Source organism: Oncorhynchus keta, chromosome 19 (genome assembly GCF_023373465.1).
Source record: "Oncorhynchus keta strain PuntledgeMale-10-30-2019 chromosome 19, Oket_V2, whole genome shotgun sequence".
Taxonomy (NCBI): domain Eukaryota; kingdom Metazoa; phylum Chordata; class Actinopteri; order Salmoniformes; family Salmonidae; genus Oncorhynchus; species Oncorhynchus keta.
In genome coordinates, this window is record NC_068439.1 from 3359324 (window position 1) to 3371823 (window position 12500).

Consider the following 12500-nt stretch of genomic DNA (forward strand, 5'->3'; position numbering starts at 1 on the left):
ACTTCCAGAAGGGCTAGCGGTCCCATATTTCGTCTCATACCCTCTCTCTCAATGGTCAACAAGTAGAGCATGTAAAATTAAAAATGCCCTGGTAGGAACCTATGTTTCCAGTCAAATGTGCTTGTATAGCCCAAACTATAAACGCATTTTTCTATTAAAAGTTTCTATACAAAAACGGTTTTAATTACATGACATTGCCCGTCTATGTGTGCCCTTTAGTTTAAAAAAAAACCCCATCCAGATTGGACATGTACTTTTTGATTTATTCACGTTTTGGTGTTTTGGGATATAGCCCAAGATGGAGGCCAACAAAGGTCAAATAAGATAGAGGCATATAAACTGCTTAGGGGTGTTTGGCATTTAGGCCTGTCTGTCCCTTCATCCCATGAGAGAGAGTAAAGCCTTTTATGCCTCTCTGTGTCCTCTCATTCCCAGAAAAAGTCACTTTGACCTGTAAGGTCAAATGAGTCCTTGAGGCCTGTTTGTGACCTCTGCTGCCCAGATGGAGGCATATAAACTGGTTAGGGGTGTTTGGCATTTAGGCCTGTCTGTCCCTTCATCCCATGAGAGAGAGTAAAGCCTTTTATGCCTCTCTGTGTCCTCTCATTCCCAGAAAAAGTCCTTTTGACCTGTAAGGTCAAATGAGTCCTTGAGGCCTGTTTGTGACCTCTGCTGCCCAGATGGAGGCATATAAACTGGGTAGGGGTGTTTGGCATTTAGGCCTGTCTGTCCCTTCATCCCATGAGAGAGAGTAAAGCCTTTTATGCCTCTCTGTGTCCTCTCATTCCCAGAAAAAGTCACTTTGACCTGTAAGGTCAAATGAGACCTTGAGGCCTGTTTGTGACCTCTGCTGCCCAGATGGAGGCATATAAACTGGGTAGGGGTGTTTGGCATTTAGGCCTGTCTGTCCCTTCATCCCATGAGAGAGAGTAAAGCCTTTTATGCCTCTCTGTGTCCTCTCATTCCCAGAAAAAGTCACTTTGACCTGTAAGGTCAAATGAGACCTTGAGGCCTGTTTGTGACCTCTGCTGCCCAGATGGAGGCATATAAACTGGGTAGGGGTGTTTGGCATTTAGGCCTGTCTGTCCCTTCATCCCATGAGAGAGAGTAAAGCCTTTTATGCCTCTCTGTGTCCTCTCATTCCCAGAAAAAGTCCTTTTGACCTGTAAGGTCAAATGAGTCCTTGAGGCCTGTTTGTGACCTCTGCTGCCCAGATGGAGGCATATAAACTGGGTAGGGGTGTTTGGCATTTAGGCCTGTCTGTCCCTTCATCCCATGAGAGAGAGTAAAGCCTTTTATGCCTCTCTGTGTCCTCTCATTCCCAGAAAAAGGCATGTCAACCTGTAAGGTCAAATGAGACCTTGAGGCCTGTTTGTGACCTCTGCTGCCCAGATGGAGGCATATAAACTGGGTAGGGGTGTTTGGCATTTAGGCCTGTCTGTCCCTTCATCCCATGAGAGAGAGTAAATCCCACCTTTTTGCCTCTGTGTCCTCTCATTCCCAGAAAAAGTCCCTTTGACCTGTAAGGTCAAATGAGACCTTGAGGCCTGTTTGTGACCTCTGCTGCCCAGATGGAGGCATATAAACTGGGTAGGGGTGTTTGGCATTTAGGCCTGTCTGTCCCTTCATCCCATGAGAGAGAGCCTTTTAAAGCCTTTTATGCCTCTCTGTGTCCTCTCATTCCCAGAAAAAGTCACTTTGACCTGTAAGGTCAAATGAGACCTTGAGGCCTGTTTGTGACCTCTGCTGCCCAGATGGAGGCATATCAACTGCTTAGGGGTGTTTGGCATTTATGCCTGTCTGTCCCTTCATCCCATGAGAGAGAGTAAAGCCTTTTATGCCTCTCTGTGTCCTCTCATTCCCAGAAAAAGGCATGTCAACCGGTTAGGTCAAATAAGGTCTTGAGGCCTAAACGTTTGTGACCTCTGATGCCCAGATAGAGGCATATAACCTGGGTACTCCCACCTTTTACCCCACTTTACATTTTTATTTTAGGCCTTTAGTCCTGAGAAGGTCCACAGTTCCACTGTCCTTAAGGGGGGCAGAGCAGTCAGCCTCTGTGGAGGTTAGCTGCACTGTCCCCCTTTTCTTTTGCCCATTTCCCCAATCACCAGGCCCAGAGATGGACTTAGTGCAATTTCTGATCATTTTTTTTTAGGTTACCTACCATCAAACACCTTAGGAGGTGACTACTTTCAATGAGGGAATTATTTTTGGGTTACCAGTTGCACGGCTATTTATTTTTCTGGCCCAATTCCGTTTTTCCAAAAATATTAACCATACTTCCCGAAGTGCTAGAGGTCCCATATTTCGTGTGATTGCCTCTCTCACAATGGGCAACAAGTAGAGAATGTAAAAAACAAAATGCCCTGGTAGGAACCTATGTTTCCAGTAACATGTACTTTTTTGGCCCAAAATCGGTAATTTTCAGAAAATGATTAAAAATACTTCCAGAAGGGCTACAGGTCCCATCTTTCGTCTCATTCCCTCTCTCTCAATGGACAACAAGTAGAGACTGTAAAATTAAAAATGCCCTGGTAGGAACCTATGTTTCCAGCCAAATGTGCTTGTATAGCCCAAACTATAAACGCGTTTTTCTATTAAAAGGTTCTATACAAAAACGCTTTTAATTACATGACATTGCCCGTCTATGTGTGCCCTTTAGTTTAAAAAAAACCCCATCCAGATTGGATGTGTACTTTTTGATTTATTCACGTTTTGGTGTACCGCCATATAGCCCAACATAGTAACCGGACAGTATGTCATTTTCGGGTTCCCAGGTGCACGTTTCCAATAACCAGGTGCACACGGATGTATAGGGTCCCCCCATGGATAGAGGTCCGTGTTAGGGTGCTCCATATCGGGCATGAATATCAGGAACACCGGCAGGTGCACTTAGGACCATGTTTTAATTTTTCAGATTCCCAGGTGCACAGGGATCCTAATCCGCATCCATCGAAATCTCACAAAGTGTCCATATCACTCAGGGAGGGCCCCCATGGATACAGGGCCGTAGTAGGATGCTCCTATAGTGGGCATTAATATGAGAATGACTGAAAAGTGCATTTAGGACCATATTATAATTTTCGGGTTCCCAGGTGCACGTTTCCAATAACCAGGTGCACACGGATGTATAGGGTCCCCCCATGGATAGAGGTCCGTGTTAGGGTGCTCCATATCGGGCATGAATATCAGGAACACCGGCAGGTGCACTTAGGACCATGTTTTAATTTTTCAGATTCCCAGGTGCACAGGGATCCTAATCCGCATCCATCGAAATCTCACAAAGTGTCCATAAATCACTCAGGGAGGTCCCCCATGGATACAGGGCCGTAGTAGGATGCTCCTATAGTGGGCATTAATATGAGAATGACCGAAAAGTGCATTTAGGACCATATTATAATTTTCGGGTTCCCAGGTGCACGTTTCCAATAACCAGGTGCACACGGATGTATAGGGTCCCCCCATGGATAGAGGTGTGTTAGGGTGCTCCATATCGGGCATGAATATCAGGAACACCGGCAGGTGCACTTAGGACCATGTTTTAATTTTTCAGATTCCCAGGTGCACAGAGATCCTAATCCGCATCCATCGAAATCTCACAAAGTGTCCATAAATCACTCAGGGAGGGCCCCCATGGATACAGGGCCGTAGTAGGATGCTCCTATAGTGGGCATTAATATGAGAATGACCGAAAAGTGCATTTAGGACCATATTATAATTTTCGGGTTCCCAGGTGCACGTTTTCAATAACCAGGTGCACGGATGTATAGGGTCCCCCCCATGGATAAAGGTCCGTGTTAGGGTGCTCCATATCGGGCATGAATATCAGGAACACCGGCATGTGCACTTAGGACCATATTTTAATTTTCGGGTTCCCAGGTGCACGGCTATTTATTTTTCCGGCCCAATTCCGTTTTTCCAAAAAATATTAACCATACTTCCCGAAGTGCTAGAGGTCCCATATTTCGTGTGATTCTCTCTCACAATGGGCAACAAGTAGAGAATGTAAAAAACAAAATGCCCTGGTAGGAACCTATGTTTCCAGTAACATGTACTTTTTTGGCCCAAAATCGGTAATTTTCAGAAAATGATTAAAAATACTTCCAGAAGGGCTACAGGTCCCATCTTTCGTCTCATTCCCTCTCTCTCAATGGACAACAAGTAGAGACTGTAAAATTAAAAATGCCCTGGTAGGAACCTATGTTTCCAGCCAAATGTGCTTGTATAGCCCAAACTATAAACGCGTTTTTCTATTAAAAGGTTCTATACAAAAACGCTTTTAATTACATGACATTGCCCGTCTATGTGTGCCCTTTAGTTTAAAAAAAAACCCCATCCAGATTGGATGTGTACTTTTGATTTATTCACGTTTTGGTGTACCGCCATATAGCCCAACATAGTAACCGGACAGTATGTCATTTTCGGGTTCCCAGGTGCACGTTTCCAATAACCAGGTGCACACGGATGTATAGGGTCCCCCATGGATGGATAGAGGTCCGTGTTAGGGTGCTCCATATCGGGCATGAATATCAGGAACACCGGCAGGTGCACTTAGGACCATGTTTTAATTTTTCAGATTCCCAGGTGCACAGGGATCCTAATCCGCATCCATCGAAATCTCACAAAGTGTCCATAAATCACTCAGGGAGGGCCCCCATGGATACAGGGCCGTAGTAGGATGCTCCTATAGTGGGCATTAATATGAGAATGACCGAAAAGTGCATTTAGGACCATATTATAATTTTCGGGTTCCCAGGTGCACGTTTCCAATAACCAGGTGCACACGGATGTATAGGGTCCCCCCATGGATAGAGGTCCGTGTTAGGGTGCTCCATATCGGGCATGAATATCAGGAACACCGGCAGGTGCACTTAGGACCATGTTTTAATTTTTCAGATTCCCAGGTGCACAGGGATCCTAATCCGCATCCATCGAAATCTCACAAAGTGTCCATAAATCACTCAGGGAGGTCCCCCATGGATACAGGGCCGTAGTAGGATGCTCCTATAGTGGGCATTAATATGAGAATGACCGAAAAGTGCATTTAGGACCATATTATAATTTTCGGGTTCCCAGGTGCACGTTTCCAATAACCAGGTGCACACGGATGTATAGGGTCCCCCCATGGATAGAGGTCCGTGTTAGGGTGCTCCATAGCGGGCATGAATATCAGGAACACCGGCAGGTGCACTTAGAACCATGTTTTAATTTTTCAGATTCCCAGGTGCACAGAGATCCTAATCCGCATCCATCGAAATCTCACAAAGTGTCCATAAATCACTCAGGGAGGGCCCCCATGGATACAGGGCCGTAGTAGGATGCTCCTATAGTGGGCATTAATATGAGAATGACCGAAAAGTGCATTTAGGACCATATTATAATTTTCGGGTTCCCAGGTGCACGTTTTCAATAACCAGGTGCACGGATGTATAGGGTCCCCCCCATGGATAAAGGTCCGTGTTAGGGTGCTCCATATCGGGCATGAATATCAGGAACACCGGCATGTGCACTTAGGACCATATTTTAATTTTCGGGTTCCCAGGTGCACGGCTATTTATTTTTCCGGCCCAATTCCGTTTTTCCAAAAATATTAACCATACTTCCCGAAGTGCTAGAGGTCCCATATTTCGTGTGATTGCCTCTCTCACAATGGGCAACAAGTAGAGAATGTAAAAAACAAAATGCCCTGGTAGGAACCTATGTTTCCAGTAACATGTACTTTTTTGGCCCAAAATCGGTAATTTTCAGAAAATGATTAAAAATACTTCCAGAAGGGCTACAGGTCCCATCTTTCGTCTCATTCCCTCTCTCTCAATGGACAACAAGTAGAGACTGTAAAATTAAAAATGCCCTGGTAGGAACCTATGTTTCCAGCCAAATGTGCTTGTATAGCCCAAACTATAAACGCGTTTTTCTATTAAAAGGTTCTATACAAAAACGCTTTTAATTACATGACATTGCCCGTCTATGTGTGCCCTTTAAAAAAAAAAAAAACCCCATCCAGATTGGATGTGTACTTTTTGATTTATTCACGTTTTGGTGTACCGCCATATAGCCCAACATAGTAACCGGACAGTATGTCATTTTCGGGTTCCCAGGTGCACGTTTCCAATAACCAGGTGCACACGGATGTATAGGGTCCCCCCATGGATAGAGGTCCGTGTTAGGGTGCTCCATATCGGGCATGAATATCAGGAACACCGGCAGGTGCACTTAGGACCATGTTTTAATTTTTCAGATTCCCAGGTGCACAGGGATCCTAATCCGCATCCATCGAAATCTCACAAAGTGTCCATAAATCACTCAGGGAGGGCCCCCATGGATACAGGGCCGTAGGATGCTCCTATAGTGGGCATTAATATGAGAATGACTGAAAAGTGCATTTAGGACCATATTATAATTTTCGGGTTCCCAGGTGCACGTTTCCAATAACCAGGTGCACACGGATGTATAGGGTCCCCCATGGATAGAGGTCCGTGTGTTGCTCCATATCGGGCATGAATATCAGGAACACCGGCAGGTGCACTTAGGACCATGTTTTAATTTTTCAGATTCCCAGGTGCACAGGGATCCTAATCCGCATCCATCGAAATCTCACAAAGTGTCCATAAATCACTCAGGGAGGCCCCCATGGATACAGGGCCGTAGTAGGATGCTCCTATAGTGGGCATTAATATGAGAATGACTGAAAAGTGCATTTAGGACCATATTATAATTTTCGGGTTCCCAGGTGCACGTTTCCAATAACCAGGTGCACACGGATGTATAGGGTCCCCCCATGGATAGAGGTCCGTGTTAGGGTGCTCCATATCGGGCATGAATATCAGGAACACCGGCAGGTGCACTTAGGACCATGTTTTAATTTTTCAGATTCCCAGGTGCACAGGGATCCTAATCCGCATCCATCGAAATCTCACAAAGTGTCCATAAATCACTCAGGGAGGCCCCCATGGATACAGGGCCGTAGTAGGATGCTCCTATAGTGGGCATTAATATGAGAATGACCGAAAAGTGCATTTAGGACCATATTATAATTTTCGGGTTCCCAGGTGCACGTTTCCAATAACCAGGTGCACACGGATGTATAGGGTCCCCCATGGATAGAGGTCCGTGTTAGGGTGCTCCATATCGGGCATGAATATCAGGAACACCGGCAGGTGCACTTAGGACCATGTTTTAATTTTTCAGATTCCCAGGTGCACAGGGATCCTAATCCGCATCCATCGAAATCTCACAAAGTGTCCATAAATCACTCAGGAGGGCCCCCATGGATACAGGGCCGTAGTAGGATGCTCCTATAGTGGGCATTAATATGAGAATGACCGAAAAGTGCATTTAGGACCATATTATAATTTTCGGGTTCCCAGGTGCACGTTTCCAATAACCAGGTGCACACGGATGTATAGGGTCCCCCATGGATAGAGGTCCGTGTTAGGGTGCTCCATATCGGGCATGAATATCAGGAACACCGGCAGGTGAATATCTTAGGACCATGTTTTAATTTTTCAGATTCCCAGGTGCACAGGGATCCTAATCCGCATCCATCGAAATCTCACAAAGTGTCCATAAATCACTCAGGGAGGGCCCCCATGGATACAGGGCCGTAGTAGGATGCTCCTATAGTGGGCATTAATATGAGAATGACCGAAAAGTGCATTTAGGACCATATTATAATTTTCGGGTTCCCAGGTGCACGTTTCCAATAACCAGGTGCACACGGATGTATAGGGTCCCCCCATGGATAGAGGTCCGTGTTAGGGTGCTCCATATCGGGCATGAATATCAGGAACACCGGCAGGTGCACTTAGGACCATGTTTTAATTTTTCAGATTCCCAGGTGCACAGGGATCCTAATCCGCATCCATCGAAATCTCACAAAGTGTCCATAAATCACTCAGGGAGGTCCCCCATGGATACAGGGCCGTAGTAGGATGCTCCTATAGTGGGCATTAATATGAGAATGACCGAAAAGTGCATTTAGGACATATTATAATTTTCGGGTTCCCAGGTGCACGTTTCCAATAACCAGGTGCACACGGATGTATAGGGTCCCCCCATGGATAGAGGTCCGTGTTAGGGTGCTCCATAGCGGGCATGAATATCAGGAACACCGGCAGGTGCACTTAGAACCATGTTTTAATTTTTCAGATTCCCAGGTGCACAGAGATCCTAATCCGCATCCATCGAAATCTCACAAAGTGTCCATAAATCACTCAGGGAGGTCCCCCATGGATACAGGGCCGTAGTAGGATGCTCCTATAGTGGGCATTAATATGAGAATGACCGAAAAGTGCATTTAGGACCATATTATAATTTTCGGGTTCCCAGGTGCACGTTTTCAATAACCAGGTGCACGGATGTATAGGGTCCCCCCCATGGATAAAGGTCCGTGTTAGGGTGCTCCATATCGGGCATGAATATCAGGAACACCGGCATGTGCACTTAGGACCATATTTTAATTTTCGGGTTCCCAGGTGCACGGCTATTATTTTTCCGGCCCAATTCCGTTTTTCCAAAAATATTAACCATACTTCCCGAAGTGCTAGAGGTCCCATATTTCGTGTGATTGCCTCTCTCACAATGGGCAACAAGTAGAGAATGTAAAAAACAAAATGCCCTGGTAGGAACCTATGTTTCCAGTAACATGTACTTTTTTGGCCCAAAATCGGTAATTTTCAGAAAATGATTAAAAATACTTCCAGAAGGGCTACAGGTCCCATCTTTCGTCTCATTCCCTCTCTCTCAATGGACAACAAGTAGAGACTGTAAAATTAAAAATGCCCTGGTAGGAACCTATGTTTCCAGCCAAATGTGCTTGTATAGCCCAAACTATAAACGCGTTTTTCTATTAAAAGGTTCTATACAAAAACGCTTTTAATTACATGACATTGCCCGTCTATGTGTGCCCTTTAGTTTAAAAAAAAACCCCATCCAGATTGGATGTGTACTTTTTGATTTATTCACGTTTTGGTGTACCGCCATATAGCCCAACATAGTAACCGGACAGTATGTCATTTTCGGGTTCCCAGGTGCACGTTTCCAATAACCAGGTGCACACGGATGTATAGGGTCCCCCCATGGATAGAGGTCCGTGTTAGGGTGCTCCATATCGGGCATGAATATCAGGAACACCGGCAGGTGCACTTAGGACCATGTTTTAATTTTTCAGATTCCCAGGTGCACAGGGATCCTAATCCGCATCCATCGAAATCTCACAAAGTGTCCATAAATCACTCAGGGAGGGCCCCCATGGATACAGGGCCGTAGTAGGATGCTCCTATAGTGGGCATTAATATGAGAATGACTGAAAAGTGCATTTAGGACCATATTATAATTTTCGGGTTCCCAGGTGCACGTTTCCAATAACCAGGTGCACACGGATGTATAGGGTCCCCCCATGGATAGAGGTCCGTGTTAGGGTGCTCCATATCGGGCATGAATATCAGGAACACCGGCAGGTGCACTTAGGACCATGTTTTAATTTTTTTTCCCAGGTGCACAGGGATCCTAATCCGCATCCATCGAAATCTCACAAAGTGTCCATAAATCACTCAGGGAGGTCCCCCATGGATACAGGGCCGTAGTAGGATGCTCCTATAGTGGGCATTAATATGAGAATGACTGAAAAGTGCATTTAGGACCATATTATAATTTTCGGGTTCCCAGGTGCACGTTTCCAATAACCAGGTGCACACGGATGTATAGGGTCCCCCCATGGATAGAGGTCCGTGTTAGGGTGCTCCATATCGGGCATGAATATCAGGAACACCGGCAGGTGCACTTAGGACCATGTTTTAATTTTTCAGATTCCCAGGTGCACAGGGATCCTAATCCGCATCCATCGAAATCTCACAAAGTGTCCATAAATCACTCAGGGAGGTCCCCCATGGATACAGGGCCGTAGTAGGATGCTCCTATAGTGGGCATTAATATGAGAATGACTGAAAAGTGCATTTAGGACCATATTATAATTTTCGGGTTCCCAGGTGGTGCACGTTTCCAATAACCAGGTGCACACGGATGTATAGGGTCCCCCATGGATAGAGGTCCGTGTTAGGGTGCTCCATATCGGGCATGAATATCAGGAACACCGGCAGGTGCACTTAGGACCATGTTTTAATTTTTCAGATTCCCAGGTGCACAGGGATCCTAATCCGCATCCATCGAAATCTCACAAAGTGTCCATAAATCACTCAGGGAGGGCCCCCATGGATACAGGGCCGTAGTAGGATGCTCCTATAGTGGGCATTAATATGAGAATGACCGAAAAGTGCATTTAGGACCATATTATAATTTTCGGGTTCCCAGGTGCACGTTTCCAATAACCAGGTGCACACGGATGTATAGGGTCCCCCCATGGATAGAGGTCCGTGTTAGGGTGCTCCATATCGGGCATGAATATCAGGAACACCGGCAGGTGCACTTAGGACCATGTTTTAATTTTTCAGATTCCCAGGTGCACAGGGATCCTAATCCGCATCCATCGCATCCATCGTCTCACAAAGTGTCCATAAATCACTCAGGGAGGTCCCCCATGGATACAGGGCCGTAGTAGGATGCTCCTATAGTGGGCATTAATATGAGAATGACCGAAAAGTGCATTTAGGACCATATTATAATTTTCGGGTTCCCAGGTGCACGTTTCCAATAACCAGGTGCACACGGATGTATAGGGTCCCCCCATGGATAGAGGTCCGTGTTAGGGTGCTCCATATCGGGCATGAATATCAGGAACACCGGCAGGTGCACTTAGGACCATGTTTTAATTTTTCAGATTCCCAGGTGCACAGGGATCCTAATCCGCATCCATCGAAATCTCACAAAGTGTCCATAAATCACTCAGGGAGGTCCCCCATGGATACAGGGCCGTAGTAGGATGCTCCTATAGTGGGCATTAATATGAGAATGACCGAAAAGTGCATTTAGGACCATATTATAATTTTCGGGTTCCCAGGTGCACGTTTCCAATAACCAGGTGCACACGGATGTATAGGGTGTATAGGGTCCATGGATAGAGGTCCGTGTTAGGGTGCTCCATATCGGGCATGAATATCAGGAACACCGGCAGGTGCACTTAGAACCATGTTTTAATTTTTCAGATTCCCAGGTGCACAGGGATCCTAATCCGCATCCATCGAAATCTCACAAAGTGTCCATAAATCACTCAGGGAGGGCCCCCATGGATACAGGGCCGTAGTAGGATGCTCCTATAGTGGGCATTACTATGAGAATGACCGAAAAGTGCATTTAGGACCATATTATAATTTTCGGGTTCCCAGGTGCACGTTTCCAATAACCAGGTGCACACGGATGTATAGGGTCCCCCATGGATAGAGGTCCGTGTTAGGGTGCTCCATATCGGGCATGAATATCAGGAACACCGGCAGGTGCACTTAGGACCATGTTTTAATTTTTCAGATTCCCAGGTGCACAGGGATCCTAATCCGCATCCATCGAAATCTCACAAAGTGTCCATAAATCACTCAGGGAGGGATAGGGATGGAAGAGGGCCGTAGTAGGATGCTCCTATAGTGGGCATAAATATCAGGAACACCGGTAGGTGCATTTAGGACCATATTTTAATTTTCGGGTTCCCAGGTGCACGTTTTCAATAACCAGGTGCACGGATGTATAGGGTCCCCCCCATGGATAAAGGTCCGTGTTAGGGTGCTCCATAGCGGGCATGAATTTTTGGAACACCGCTGATGTCATTTTAGGTTCCCAGGTGCACATTTTCAATCACCAGTTGCACAGAGGCAGAGAGAAGGATCCTAATCCGCATCCACCGAAATCTCACAAAGTGTCCATAAATCACTCAGGGAGGGATAGATGGATAGAGGGCCGTAGTAGGATGCTCCTATAGTGGGCATAAATATCAGGAACACCGGTAGGTGCATTTAGGACCATATTTTAATTTTCGGGTTCCCAGGTGCACGTTTTCAATAACCAGGTGCACGGATGTATAGGGTCCCCCCCATGTATAAAGGTCCGTGTTAGGGTGCTCCATAGCGGGCATGAATTTTTGGAACACCGCTGATGTCATTTTAGGTTCCCAGGTGCACATTTTCAATCACCAGTTGCACAGAGGCAGAGAGAAGGATCCTAATCCGCATCCACCGAAATCTCACAAAGTGTCCATAAATCACTCAGGGAGGGATAGATGGATAGAGGGCCGTAGTAGGATGCTCCTATAGTGGGCATAAATATCAGGAACACCGGTAGGTGCATTTAGGACCATATTTTAATTTTCGGGTTCCCAGGTGCACGTTTTCAATAACCAGGTGCACGGATGTATAGGGTCCCCCCCATGGATAAAGGTCCGTGTTAGGGTGCTCCATAGCGGGCATGAATTTTCGGAACACCGCTAATGTCATTTTAGGTTACCAGGTACCGATTTTCAATCACCAGGTGCACGGCTGAGAAAAGTGGGGACTCTGTCATTTTTTCGACCAAAATCGGTAATTTTCAAAAAATGATTAAAAATACTTCCCGAGGGG